We start from the raw sequence: 15,605 nt of genomic DNA, 5'->3' as shown, positions 1-15,605 counted from the left end.
ATGTCATTGTAATTTTGATGTTTGATCTTATCTTGAAGATGCTCAGCTGGGGATTTATGATTTCTGCTTGGGGATGATCAGTAACTTGATGTTCCCTGATTGGGGATTGGAGATATTAATAGACCATGTTGGAGAAGAGCAAAGTTTTGGAGAACCGGTAGTGTGGAAGATGTAAACTCTGTTGGGGAGCCATATCTTTGTCGGGACGAGTATGTTTGAAGATATTTTCTTGAGGATTACTCTGATGGGATATGATCTTGTGAACCTGGCTCTGCGGGGAGACATGGGTGTCTTGGAAGCTGCCCCCAGTATTATAGCTGCCATTCATGGATTTGTATTGATTAGGACATATCAATAAATATTGATCGAAGTGTCAAACTAGCCTTGCATAGGTTTGCCCCTGCTAGTAGGAACTTGGAAAGATTCGCCTCGCGAGGACTTTATGAGATGCGTACTATGGGAGACATGCCCCTAGTACTTAGTATGATGCCCCTGACTGATCGGGCGGTAGCTTCGGCCCCACTTGGGCGCATGCCCCTGATTGTTGATGCTTCTAAGGGATTTTTGTATTTTGATCTGATTATCCCAAATTGATCGGGAAATAGTTTGAAACTCACTTGATATAGGCATTTGAGAGTTTCATGGAATTTTGAATTGATTGCCCCAGATTGACTGAGCAAAACGTGTCATGCCCCTTTGTATGCGTAGGAGACATTGCTTCTCGGAGTGATCTTGTCTGTCGGGGTAACTTTCAGTCATTAGTTGTACCCTGTGCAAGTTCTTTCTGATGCTAACATTTGAAATTATGTAGCAGAATATGCTTAATAAAGAATTCATGAGATGCAATGCATACGTCTGTCTTGAGTTTTTGGAAAACATTAAAACAGGAGATGTTAACGCGTGATGTTTATAAAAACATGATGTTTGTAAAAACAAGGTATCAACTCAGCATTTGTGGTAAACCTTAAGGAGTCAGGATACCTTTTTGGTGACAATATGCTTTCGAACTAACCATGCTTCAATTAGGACTTTCAAGGGTTGTAACGTGGCTTGGTTCACGGTTTAAGAAACAAAGGATAAAGGCTCAAAATTTGATTGTACCCACCCCTCTTCGTGATGATCTTCAGTCCTAAGCTCAGTTAATTCAACTTATGCATTCAGGTTCCAAGAGACTTTTGGATTTGCACCTTTGATAATGACGATGGTTCACAAGCGAAGAGAACTTTTGAAATGGCAGTCACCTCTTCCTTTTGGTAGTCATATCATTGTGTTGTTCAGGAATTTATTGATTTTTCTTTTTTTTTCCAACTTTTTGATATCCCTAACTTTTGCCTGAACTGTCTATTTTGAGCTTACAGTCAGCGGGATGCCTTGATTTTTGCCTAAGTCATCTTTTTGATTTTTTGACTTAGCAGGCTTTTCTTTGTATATATGTTTCATCATTTTTTTTCTTTTGAAAGATATTGACGGCCTTGCTTAATGATTGATGATCTATTATTGGCTTTTGACTGCCATCTCCAACACTTCTTTGATGTGTGCGGATGAACGCTTGTGATTGAAACCTTTGTTGAAAGGTGTACTGAATGATTCTCTTAAAATAGAATGCACCGTCAGATTAACTGAGAACTACCCTGCCCCAGGTTATGATCAAGGGTTTTATTTAGAAAGAAAACTTCTACTCCTTAGGCTCAAAAAGGGTTAACGAGGGTTTAACATCCTTATATCTCCACTGTTTAGGAATTGAAACAATGCCTGTACATCGTCAGCATAGTCCGCTCAAAAGCATATTGTATGAGGTTGCGGTATCGTTGTCATCATCCTCCCTTACAAGGCATACAGCTTTAGCAGGAGTCGAGTATCACAAAACATATGCAAAGTAAAGATGCAGTTTAAATGAGTGATAGCGAGATAATTTATTCAAGACAAACATATGCAATGCACTGATGATGATTATTAAAACAGATAATGTCTATCATGATTCGAATGTTTAAACAAACAGAAAAGAAAATTGCAAATGAAAGTAGATCTAATGATCCAAAAGTCCGTCCGTCTAGACGTCAATTAGTCTTGTTGTGACTAGGCATATGAGTGGTGATCACCACAGAAGTTTCAAGAGGGTTGAATTTGATCATTGATCAGATCTTGAATCTTATTCTTCAATGTCCAACAATTGTTTGTGTAATGTCCAGGAATGTTAGGATGGTACGCGCACCTCGCATTGAGTTTATAGCCAGAGGTGTTAGAATTCTCAGGAGCATCCCTCAGAGTAATCAATCTGATCTTCAACAGATGTTGTAATGTTTGAGCCGACAACATATTGATTTTGGTGAATTGACGCTTAAGTGCATCTGGCTTGCGTCGTTGTTGTGGAACTGGTGTAGGGATTCAGAGTATCCGGGGTTCGGGCTTCCGGAATGTGTATCTGATAAGAATGTTTCAGAATGTCCGGGGTTCGAGCTTCCGGAACGTATATCTGATTGGAATATTTCAGAAGTCTGGGGGTCAAGCTTCCAGAATGTTCATCTGATCAGGACTTTCAGAATGTCTGGGGTTCGAGCTTCCGGAATGTATATCTGATTGGAATGTTTCAGAAGTCTGGGGGTCAAGCTTCCAGAATGTTCATCTGATTGGAACTTTCAGAATGTCCGGGGTTCGAGCTTCCGGAATGTATATCTGATTGGAATGTTTCAGAAGTCTGGGGGTCAAGCTTCCAGAATGTTCATCTGATTGGAACTTTCAGAATGTCCGGGGTTCGAGCTTCCGGAATGAATATCTGATGTAGGTGTCTTCAGAATGTCTGGAGGGATATGCTTTCCAGAATGTATATCTGACAGAGATTGATTTGTTGATGGTATTTGTCTGACCAGTTGGTCAACCTGAAAGGCAAAGTTAGTTTTATGTGATGTTATGAATGCAAATGCAATCTTTTCAAGGATCTTTAGGAATTTAGTTAGCAACATCAAAAAGTGATTTGGTCACGTCTTTGTCTGAAGAATTCTGAATTTCGTCTTTGATCATCCTTCTTTGAGAATCGAGCTCACCATATCGAGTGGGTCATCGCCTCTGATTCGGGATACTTCTGAATTTTGAAGATACATGGCTAGAGGAAAATAAATCCTCTTGCCCCTTGATAGGTACATCGTTTCTGAATTGAAAGGTATGTGGCGAGAGGAAAGTAAATCCTCTTGCCCCTTGATAGATGTTCAGTCCTTGATAAGAGCACCTGAAATTGCGCGCCCTAAATTCCTAAGATCCTTGAAAGGGTTAGTTAATTATGTTATGCTTATGATGTCATGAATGTTATGCGAATGCAATTCATTAGGCATAGTGTGAGATAGTAAGGGCAAACACGTCCTTTTAACAAAACCTGCAAAGAACGAAGGTTAGTAGCAAACGCAAACAAGTCACATAAGTCACGCAAGTCACACAATTTTGCCTTAAGGTTAGGCTTGCACGTGGTCCAGAGGTATGTACCCTCCCCCTGAAGTTTAGTTGGTTCAAACCTGTCCTATATAAAGATCGGGTTCTAGGGAGCTCATATCATTGACCTTTCTCGAAGGCGCTTATCTCAGTTCGGCAATCGAATCGCCAACCGAAAAGGTCCTGAAAGTCCAGTCCATATGAGTGTAGCTTCGAGTATCAACCAACTTCGGTCGGAACCAAAGCCAGCCATCTCGCTACTTTCTAATAGGCCAAAGTCAAGTTCGACTAAGGTTCTAAGGGCAAATTAGTGCTTAATGACACCATGTGGCAGCCAAGCATTTCCTCAGGTCGGATCCCAAGGAACACCAGGACAAACCAATGTGTCACACTAACGATGGCCATCAGATCAACCACATCAGTATACGCTGTGCAGTCTCCTTGATCTCATGCCATATACCTAAGGTACTCAGATCCGGGTTAAGATCTTTCACACAGTAAAATACCCAAAACAGCCCTGCAAAATTAAAGCAAACAAAGCAAACAATAGAAAACATTTAAGGTGAATCCTAAACTTTTAAGGTAACCCCTCTTTTATCGAAATAAATCCCCAGCAGAGTCGTCAGTTCTGTAATACGGTGAACTGACTTTTTATCGATCGAAATGTCGCGGTAAGCAAGAGTCGCCACCGACTTTTATTTTATCCAAACAAATTCAGAAAGGCAAAAAGAAACAGAAAAAAAACCTTTTAAAGAAATCTAAGTTCGGGGGGTAATTTATGCAAAGGGAAGGTGTAAGGCACCCTTTGCATCCATGGTTTGCCATGGGCTCTTAATTGCTTTGCTTGCTCGTTTTCAAAAAATGTAGATGAAAGAGGAAAAGTGGACTTTAGCTCGTAAATGAGCGTAGCCAGTTTTTGAAGAATTTTGAGAAAGAATATAGAAAATAGAGCATGGCAAGGCAATTAGGGGCAATTACCTTAAACTCAGATGATAGGTCTCTTTTTAGCCTTTCAGAATGAAAGGGTCAATCCTTGCCATAAGTGGGCAGGAAGCCTTTCGTTTGGAGGTAGACGGGTCATCGAATTATCATTCGCTCAAAGACTGACCCATGCCATAGAGAGGCAGGTAGTCTAAGGGGAAGGATCAGAATAGCCTTTCGTAGGCAACCAGAAGATACCTCAGCCTTTTCCGTAGGCAACTTTCGAGGGTCGAGGTCATGTTAGTGTATCGAAGGCAGCATCATTAGGGTCTCATGACCTTTTATCGAGGCAACATGGCTGAGGTATCCTCATATTCGAGGGACTGGCTATTCTGCAAAAAAACACAAGGCAACAAGGCAACAGGCAACAAGGCAACAAGGCAACAGAGAGGGTTACCCAAAAGCGTGCGTGTGTGCACCAATCACGTGATTATATTCAATTATATTATCTTGTAAATTAGTGAGGCTAATTCAATTTAATGGTTGTCACTCCCTATTTTACTAACCACGCAGATAATATAAGGCAAGAACAACAATAATATGGGGGAGGGGACAATGAAACCAGCGGATCCCTTAGTAGGGTTTGACATAAGTAATGATAAAGCATAAAACATTAAGGTTAGGGTTTAGGGTTACCAACACTCGTAGCCTTGGCGGTCAACAAACCCTGAAAATTGAAAAGGAAAGAATAAACAAAAGCGAGTGAGTGTATTATTTGTTCAGAGGCAACTAGGGTTAACCCTAAAAATAGATATAATAATACAGAAAAATGGGTAAAAAGAAACTTAGCTTCGATCGATGAAGGTTGAGAATTGTGGGTAGCTCGAAGCATTGACTCTGACCATCTGATAATTGAATAGAGAAATAAGAGGAAGTGAGTGTACGGGCAGTTCATTGGCATTTAAGAATAAATGCTAATTTAAAAGGGCAAAATAAATATTCAAATAAATAAAGAGATCAGGACTTAGCTTTTGATTGGCGTGGCGCGTAGTCGGAATATATTTGGAAAGCAACCCTGAAAAACTTTGGTTCATTGTGGCAGCCTTTAAGGGCGCATGGTAAACCGTCAGCTTTGCGTGCGTTAGATCTGGATGGTAGGAGATTGAGGATGAATTTGCGAATATTCGCTAGAATAGATGAACAACTCGAATGGACCTCGCAATACAAGAAAATGTTAGTAATAAAGTATAAAATAAGATATGAGAAAATAGTAAAAATATGAATCAAAATTATCAAAAGAAAATCTAAACAATAATTATATTAAATCCTAAAAAATTCTAATTAAAACAATCTACATATCCTTTATATATTTTTTAAAAGTTTTTGTTATAAAAATAAAATAAAAAAAAGTTAAACTTAGTGAAAAGTGGCCCAACCAAAGCAATAGATCACGTGGGACTATTCCATGCCAATCCAAAATTGTTTTCCATTAGCCCATGGGAGATTAACATGTGATTTGGATTTAATAAAAACTTAGAACAAGATGTATGGGGTAGCGCCCCCAGTTCACTCTCCCTCACATTGCTTTTAACCACACTAACATAGTGTATCAAACACACATAAGAACAATAGGCATTGCCTCATTCTTGTACTAGTTCTCTTCACATTCAAATAACAAAAGCATTCCCCATTGACATGCGGACACGTGTCCACTAAAAATAATAATAAAACCATAACACATAATTAATTGGTGAATAAAAATCTAAAGAGATAGCATATCCAAATTTCTTCCATTATCACATGCTTGACACGTGAGAAGTCAGTAACAGCAAGCTATGCTTGTTCAATTTAACTCACATAAACATGGTCCCACAATAGAAACCACCCAATTTCTTTCATGATAAATTTTTTTTTTCCATTTAACGTCAAAAGCAATAGAATTCCTCCAACCAACTCTATTCATCTCCCTCAATAATTGAAACATCAATTTGCAGAATAATGAAATAGAACACAATTAATAACCGTATGAGCAAAAGATCGGCGTAACCTACAATTTGAACGATGCCGAAAATTCTGCAGTTCGACGAAATTGGTGTACGTCGTGGCTGGAATCCGGGATGGAAATTGGCGTACACTGAGCGGTTGAGAGATTTCCGTCAGCGGCGGAGAGTCCTCGCGGAGGAGCGATTTGCAGATCTGTGGTAACGTCGTCGGATTTGGTACCGCAAACAGAGGATTTCACGGAGGACGAAGGTTATAGGCCGGAGAGAAGGGAGGACTCGCGGTGGTTGTTGGTGGTCGATCGGATTCGGCCGGTTCTGAGATGCAACGGGCGGCGTGATTTTGATGTTAAACAGCTTCCTCCCTCTTTCTTCTTCTTTGGACTCAATTTTTGCGATAACCGTGAGTTTGTGTGTTAAAAAGAAATAAGGGTTTTGTGTTGTTTGTGGCTGTGAGAAATTGTTAGTACTGACTCAAGAACAAAAACAAGGTTTTTGTTAATAGAATTGTGAGAATTTGTGTAAAAGGATAGATGGGATTTTGTACGTGAGTATAGTTTGTGAATGGTTAGATTGACTGTGAAGTTTCTTGAATGGAGGTTTTACCGTTGGGGAGGAAAGACCAAAGGGTGATGGTGACAGTGAAATTGTTTTTGTATGAGAAGTATGTACAAGACCTTTTTTGTGAATGAAAGTGAAAAAAACGGTAGAGAATAGGGTTAGTTGTTGTGCGTAGGAGAAAGGTGGAGAAAATAAGGGTTCATCCTTTTTTCAAAAGAATATGTTAGAAAGGTATATATAATGATAAATTAGGTTAAACAAAGACATGGGCTTGGATCATAAAATAATAACAATATAAACTTAATCTAACGATAATAAAATAATAATAATAATAAATATATTCTAAAACAAAATTATAAATATAATAAAACTATAAAGCTATAAAAATCTAAAAATAACCATCCTAATAAAACTATAAAATTATAAAAATAAAATAAAGATATTCTAATAAACTATGAAATTAAGATAGAAAACATATTTTGAGATTTTTGGATAAACAGAAATTAACTTAAAATTAATATTAGAATAAAAAATGAAAAAGAATGTCAGTAGTGGGTTTCGAACCCGTGACCTTGTACCTGCAAACCTTACCTCCTTACCAATTGCGCCATGTTATCTAATCGAAATAAAAATGACATTTTGTAAATATATGAGGGCAAATTTTGGGGTATGACAGCTGCCCCTGTTCAATTATCTTAAACCTGAAGATGTAGAGTGGTTTGTATGCTAGTCGGTATCTGAAGGTGGAAGATGATTGAACACTAGAATACCAAGAAATTTGCCCTAGCTGAAGCAGAGACCTTTGTCGCAGATGGGCTTGAAGATGCCATCCAGTAAATCATGCATTAGATTATGTTTGGATTGTTGTTTGAGTGTTGATCGTTATGGAACTGCTTTTAGATTTTGAAAAGTTGATTGTTTAAGGAATCGTCTGAGATATCGACTTAAATCTGAAGGTGGATTGTTAAGGAACCGTCCAAGGCATCGACTTAACTCTGAAGGTGGATCATTAAGGAACCGTCCAAGGTATCGACTTAACTCTAAAGGTAGATCATTAAGGAACCGTCCAAGGTATCGACTTAGATCTAAAGGTAGATTGTTAAGGAACCGTCCAAGGTATCGACTTAACTCTGAAGGTGGATCATTAAGGAACCGTCCAAGGTATCGACTTAACTCCAAAGGTAGATCATTAAGGAACCGTCCAAGGTATCGACTTAGATCTAAAGGTAGATTGTTAAGGAACCGTCCAAGGTATCGACTTAACTCTGAAGGTGGATCATTAAGGAACCGTCCAAGGTATCGACTTAACTCCAAAGGTAGATCATTAAGGAACCGTCCAAGGTATCGACTTAGATCTAAAGGTAGATTGTTAAGGAACCGTCCAAGGTATCGACTTAACTCTGAAGGTGGATCATTAAGGAACCGTCCAAGGTATCGACTTAACTCCAAAGGTAGATCATTAAGGAACCGTCCAAGGTATCGACTTAGATCTAAAGGTAGATTGTTAAGGAACCGTCCAAGGTATCGACTTAACTCTGAAGGTGGATCATTAAGGAACCGTCCAAGGTATCGACTTAACTCCAAAGGTGGATCATTAAGGAACCGTCCAAGGTATCGACTTAGATCCGAAGGTAGATCGTTAAGGAACCGTCCAAGGTATCGACTTAACTCTGAAGGTGGATCATTAAGGAACCGTCCAAGGTATCGACTTAACTCCAAAGGTGGATCATTAAGGAACCGTCCAAGGTATCGACTTAGATCCGAAGGTAGATCATTAAGGAACCGTCCAAGGTATCGACTTAGATCCAAAGGTAGATCATTAAGGAATCGTCAAAGGTATCGACTTAGATCTGAAATGAAGTTGTTTATTTGACTGCAGCAATAACCTGAAAAAGCAAAGTTAGTTTTTTATGTCATGTCATGATGCATGTAATGCGTTTATGTGACGGGATTCTCAAAATAAATTAGAACCTTGCATGTTATGTACGCATTTGTCGCGATGCATTATGTATTATGTATGAACATGTATGCAATTGTATGAATATGTTTACGATTTATGACGTATGAATATGATTTATGCTATTTGACACATCTTGATTGAGAAGGCGGATCTCCATGTCATTGTAATTTTGATGTTTGATCTTATCTTGAAGATGCTCAGCTGGGGATTTATGATTTCTGCTTGGGGATGATCAGTAACTTGATGTTCCCTGATTGGGGATTAGAGATATTAATAGACCATGTTGGAGAAGAGCAAAGTGTTGGAGAACCGGTAGTGTGGAAGATGTAAACTCTGTTGGGGAGCCATATCTTTGTCGGGACGAGTATGTTTGAAGATATTTTCTTGAGGATTACTCTGATGGGATATGATCTTGTGAACCTGGCTCTGCGGGGAGACATGGGTGTCTTGGAAGCTGCCCCCAGTATTATAGCTGCCATTCATGGATTTGTATTGATTAGGACATATCAATAAATATTGATCGAAGTGTCAAACTAGCCTTGCATAGGTTTGCCCCTGCTAGTAGGAACTTGGAAAGATTCGCCTCGCGAGGACTTTATGAGATGCGTACTATGGGAGACATGCCCCTAGTACTTAGTATGATGCCCCTGACTGATCGGGCGGTAGCTTCGGCCCCACTTGGGCGCATGCCCCTGATTGTTGATGCTTCTAAGGGATTTTTGTATTTTGATCTGATTATCCCAAATTGATCGGGAAATAGTTTGAAACTCACTTGATATAGGCATTTGAGAGTTTCATGGAATTTTGAATTGATTGCCCCAGATTGACTGAGCAAAACGTGTCATGCCCCTTTGTATGCGTAGGAGACATTGCTTCTCGGAGTGATCTTGTCTGTCGGGGTAACTTTCAGTCATTAGTTGTACCCTGTGCAAGTTCTTTCTGATGCTAACATTTGAAATTATGTAGCAGAATATGCTTAATAAAGAATTCATGAGATGCAATGCATACGTCTGTCTTGAGTTTTTGGAAAACATTAAAACAGGAGATGTTAACGCGTGATGTTTATAAAAACATGATGTTTGTAAAAACAAGGTATCAACTCAGCATTTGTGGTAAACCTTAAGGAGTCAGGATACCTTTTTGGTGACAATATGCTTTCGAACTAACCATGCTTCAATTAGGACTTTCAAGGGTTGTAACGTGGCTTGGTTCACGGTTTAAGAAACAAAGGATAAAGGCTCAAAATTTGATTGTACCCACCCCTCTTCGTGATGATCTTCAGTCCTAAGCTCAGTTAATTCAACTTATGCATTCAGGTTCCAAGAGACTTTTGGATTTGCACCTTTGATAATGACGATGGTTCACAAGCGAAGAGAACTTTTGAAATGGCAGTCACCTCTTCCTTTTGGTAGTCATATCATTGTGTTGTTCAGGAATTTATTGATTTTTCTTTTTTTTTCCAACTTTTTGATATCCCTAACTTTTGCCTGAACTGTCTATTTTGAGCTTACAGTCAGCGGGATGCCTTGATTTTTGCCTAAGTCATCTTTTTGATTTTTTGACTTAGCAGGCTTTTCTTTGTATATATGTTTCATCATTTTTTTTCTTTTGAAAGATATTGACGGCCTTGCTTAATGATTGATGATCTATTATTGGCTTTTGACTGCCATCTCCAACACTTCTTTGATGTGTGCGGATGAACGCTTGTGATTGAAACCTTCGTTGAAAGGTGTACTGAATGATTCTCTTAAAATAGAATGCACCGTCAGATTAACTGAGAACTACCCTGCCCCAGGTTATGATCAAGGGTTTTATTTAGAAAGAAAACTTCTACTCCTTAGGCTCAAAAAGGGTTAACGAGGGTTTAACATCCTTATATCTCCACTGTTTAGGAATTGAAACAATGCCTGTACATCGTCAGCATAGTCCGCTCAAAAGCATATTGTATGAGGTTGCGGTATCGTTGTCATCATCCTCCCTTACAAGGCATACAGCTTTAGCAGGAGTCGAGTATCACAAAACATATGCAAAGTAAAGATGCAGTTTAAATGAGTGATAGCGAGATAATTTATTCAAGACAAACATATGCAATGCACTGATGATGATTATTAAAACAGATAATGTCTATCATGATTCGAATGTTTAAACAAACAGAAAAGAAAATTGCAAATGAAAGTAGATCTAATGATCCAAAAGTCCGTCCGTCTAGACGTCAATTAGTCTTGTTGTGACTAGGCATATGAGTGGTGATCACCACAGAAGTTTCAAGAGGGTTGAATTTGATCATTGATCAGATCTTGAATCTTATTCTTCAATGTCCAACAATTGTTTGTGTAATGTCCAGGAATGTTAGGATGGTACGCGCACCTCGCATTGAGTTTATAGCCAGAGGTGTTAGAATTCTCAGGAGCATCCCTCAGAGTAATCAATCTGATCTTCAACAGATGTTGTAATGTTTGAGCCGACAACATATTGATTTTGGTGAATTGACGCTTAAGTGCATCTGGCTTGCGTCGTTGTTGTGGAACTGGTGTAGGGATTCAGAGTATCCGGGGTTCGGGCTTCCGGAATGTGTATCTGATAAGAATGTTTCAGAATGTCCGGGGTTCGAGCTTCCGGAACGTATATCTGATTGGAATATTTCAGAAGTCTGGGGGTCAAGCTTCCAGAATGTTCATCTGATCAGGACTTTCAGAATGTCTGGGGTTCGAGCTTCCGGAATGTATATCTGATTGGAATGTTTCAGAAGTCTGGGGGTCAAGCTTCCAGAATGTTCATCTGATTGGAACTTTCAGAATGTCCGGGGTTCGAGCTTCCGGAATGTATATCTGATTGGAATGTTTCAGAAGTCTGGGGGTCAAGCTTCCAGAATGTTCATCTGATTGGAACTTTCAGAATGTCCGGGGTTCGAGCTTCCGGAATGAATATCTGATGTAGGTGTCTTCAGAATGTCTGGAGGGATATGCTTTCCAGAATGTATATCTGACAGAGATTGATTTGTTGATGGTATTTGTCTGACCAGTTGGTCAACCTGAAAGGCAAAGTTAGTTTTATGTGATGTTATGAATGCAAATGCAATCTTTTCAAGGATCTTTAGGAATTTAGTTAGCAACATCAAAAAGTGATTTGGTCACGTCTTTGTCTGAAGAATTCTGAATTTCGTCTTTGATCATCCTTCTTTGAGAATCGAGCTCACCATATCGAGTGGGTCATCGCCTCTGATTCGGGATACTTCTGAATTTTGAAGATACATGGCTAGAGGAAAATAAATCCTCTTGCCCCTTGATAGGTACATCGTTTCTGAATTGAAAGGTATGTGGCGAGAGGAAAGTAAATCCTCTTGCCCCTTGATAGATGTTCAGTCCTTGATAAGAGCACCTGAAATTGCGCGCCCTAAATTCCTAAGATCCTTGAAAGGGTTAGTTAATTATGTTATGCTTATGATGTCATGAATGTTATGCGAATGCAATTCATTAGGCATAGTGTGAGATAGTAAGGGCAAACACGTCCTTTTAACAAAACCTGCAAAGAACGAAGGTTAGTAGCAAACGCAAACAAGTCACATAAGTCACGCAAGTCACACAATTTTGCCTTAAGGTTAGGCTTGCACGTGGTCCAGAGGTATGTACCCTCCCCCTGAAGTTTAGTTGGTTCAAACCTGTCCTATATAAAGATCGGGTTCTAGGGAGCTCATATCATTGACCTTTCTCGAAGGCGCTTATCTCAGTTCGGCAATCGAATCGCCAACCGAAAAGGTCCTGAAAGTCCAGTCCATATGAGTGTAGCTTCGAGTATCAACCAACTTCGGTCGGAACCAAAGCCAGCCATCTCGCTACTTTCTAATAGGCCAAAGTCAAGTTCGACTAAGGTTCTAAGGGCAAATTAGTGCTTAATGACACCATGTGGCAGCCAAGCATTTCCTCAGGTCGGATCCCAAGGAACACCAGGACAAACCAATGTGTCACACTAACGATGGCCATCAGATCAACCACATCAGTATACGCTGTGCAGTCTCCTTGATCTCATGCCATATACCTAAGGTACTCAGATCCGGGTTAAGATCTTTCACACAGTAAAATACCCAAAACAGCCCTGCAAAATTAAAGCAAACAAAGCAAACAATAGAAAACATTTAAGGTGAATCCTAAACTTTTAAGGTAACCCCTCTTTTATCGAAATAAATCCCCAGCAGAGTCGCCAGTTCTGTAATACGGTGAACTGACTTTTTATCGATCGAAATGTCGCGGTAAGCAAGAGTCGCCACCGACTTTTATTTTATCCAAACAAATTCAGAAAGGCAAAAAGAAACAGAAAAAAAACCTTTTAAAGAAATCTAAGTTCGGGGGGTAATTTATGCAAAGGGAAGGTGTAAGGCACCCTTTGCATCCATGGTTTGCCATGGGCTCTTAATTGCTTTGCTTGCTCGTTTTCAAAAAATGTAGATGAAAGAGGAAAAGTGGACTTTAGCTCGTAAATGAGCGTAGCCAGTTTTTGAAGAATTTTGAGAAAGAATATAGAAAATAGAGCATGGCAAGGCAATTAGGGGCAATTACCTTAAACTCAGATGATAGGTCTCTTTTTAGCCTTTCAGAATGAAAGGGTCAATCCTTGCCATAAGTGGGCAGGAAGCCTTTCGTTTGGAGGTAGACGGGTCATCGAATTATCATTCGCTCAAAGACTGACCCATGCCATAGAGAGGCAGGTAGTCTAAGGGGAAGGATCAGAATAGCCTTTCGTAGGCAACCAGAAGATACCTCAGCCTTTTCCGTAGGCAACTTTCGAGGGTCGAGGTCATGTTAGTGTATCGAAGGCAGCATCATTAGGGTCTCATGACCTTTTATCGAGGCAACATGGCTGAGGTATCCTCATATTCGAGGGACTGGCTATTCTGCAAAAAAACACAAGGCAACAAGGCAACAGGCAACAAGGCAACAAGGCAACAGAGAGGGTTACCCAAAAGCGTGCGTGTGTGCACCAATCACGTGATTATATTCAATTATATTATCTTGTAAATTAGTGAGGCTAATTCAATTTAATGGTTGTCACTCCCTATTTTACTAACCACGCAGATAATATAAGGCAAGAACAACAATAATATGGGGGAGGGGACAATGAAACCAGCGGATCCCTTAGTAGGGTTTGACATAAGTAATGATAAAGCATAAAACATTAAGGTTAGGGTTTAGGGTTACCAACACTCGTAGCCTTGGCGGTCAACAAACCCTGAAAATTGAAAAGGAAAGAATAAACAAAAGCGAGTGAGTGTATTATTTGTTCAGAGGCAACTAGGGTTAACCCTAAAAATAGATATAATAATACAGAAAAATGGGTAAAAAGAAACTTAGCTTCGATCGATGAAGGTTGAGAATTGTGGGTAGCTCGAAGCATTGACTCTGACCATCTGATAATTGAATAGAGAAATAAGAGGAAGTGAGTGTACGGGCAGTTCATTGGCATTTAAGAATAAATGCTAATTTAAAAGGGCAAAATAAATATTCAAATAAATAAAGAGATCAGGACTTAGCTTTTGATTGGCGTGGCGCGTAGTCGGAATATATTTGGAAAGCAACCCTGAAAAACTTTGGTTCATTGTGGCAGCCTTTAAGGGCGCATGGTAAACCGTCAGCTTTGCGTGCGTTAGATCTGGATGGTAGGAGATTGAGGATGAATTTGCGAATATTCGCTAGAATAGATGAACAACTCGAATGGACCTCGCAATACAAGAAAATGTTAGTAATAAAGTATAAAATAAGATATGAGAAAATAGTAAAAATATGAATCAAAATTATCAAAAGAAAATCTAAACAATAATTATATTAAATCCTAAAAAATTCTAATTAAAACAATCTACATATCCTTTATATATTTTTTAAAAGTTTTTGTTATAAAAATAAAATAAAAAAAAGTTAAACTTAGTGAAAAGTGGCCCAACCAAAGCAATAGATCACGTGGGACTATTCCATGCCAATCCAAAATTGTTTTCCATTAGCCCATGGGAGATTAACATGTGATTTGGATTTAATAAAAACTTAGAACAAGATGTATGGGGTAGCGCCTCCAGTTCACTCTCCCTCACATTGCTTTTAACCACACTAACATAGTGTATCAAACACACATAAGAACAATAGGCATTGCCTCATTCTTGTACTAGTTCTCTTCACATTCAAATAACAAAAGCATTCCCCATTGACATGCGGACACGTGTCCACTAAAAATAATAATAAAACCATAACACATAATTAATTGGTGAATAAAAATCTAAAGAGATAGCATATCCAAATTTCTTCCATTATCACATGCTTGACACGTGAGAAGTCAGTAACAGCAAGCTATGCTTGTTCAATTTAACTCACATAAACATGGTCCCACAATAGAAACCACCCAATTTCTTTCATGATAAATTTTTTTTTTCCATTTAACGTCAAAAGCAATAGAATTCCTCCAACCAACTCTATTCATCTCCCTCAATAATTGAAACATCAATTTGCAGAATAATGAAATAGAACACAATTAATAACCGTATGAGCAAAAGATCGGCGTAACCTACAATTTGAACGATGCCGAAAATTCTGCAGTTCGACGAAATTGGTGTACGTCGTGGCTGGAATCCGGGATGGAAATTGGCGTACACTGAGCGGTTGAGAGATTTCCGTCAGCGGCGGAGAGTCCTCGCGGAGGAGCGATTTGCAGATCTGTGGTAACGTCGTCGGATTTGGTACCGCAAACAGAGGATTTCACGGAGG

The sequence above is a fragment of the Vicia villosa genome, linkage group LG3 (assembly GCF_029867415.1).
Source record: "Vicia villosa cultivar HV-30 ecotype Madison, WI linkage group LG3, Vvil1.0, whole genome shotgun sequence".
Lineage (NCBI taxonomy): Eukaryota > Viridiplantae > Streptophyta > Magnoliopsida > Fabales > Fabaceae > Vicia > Vicia villosa.
The sequence above is the reverse complement of the archived record's forward strand: the minus strand, read 5'-3'. Positions refer to the sequence as shown.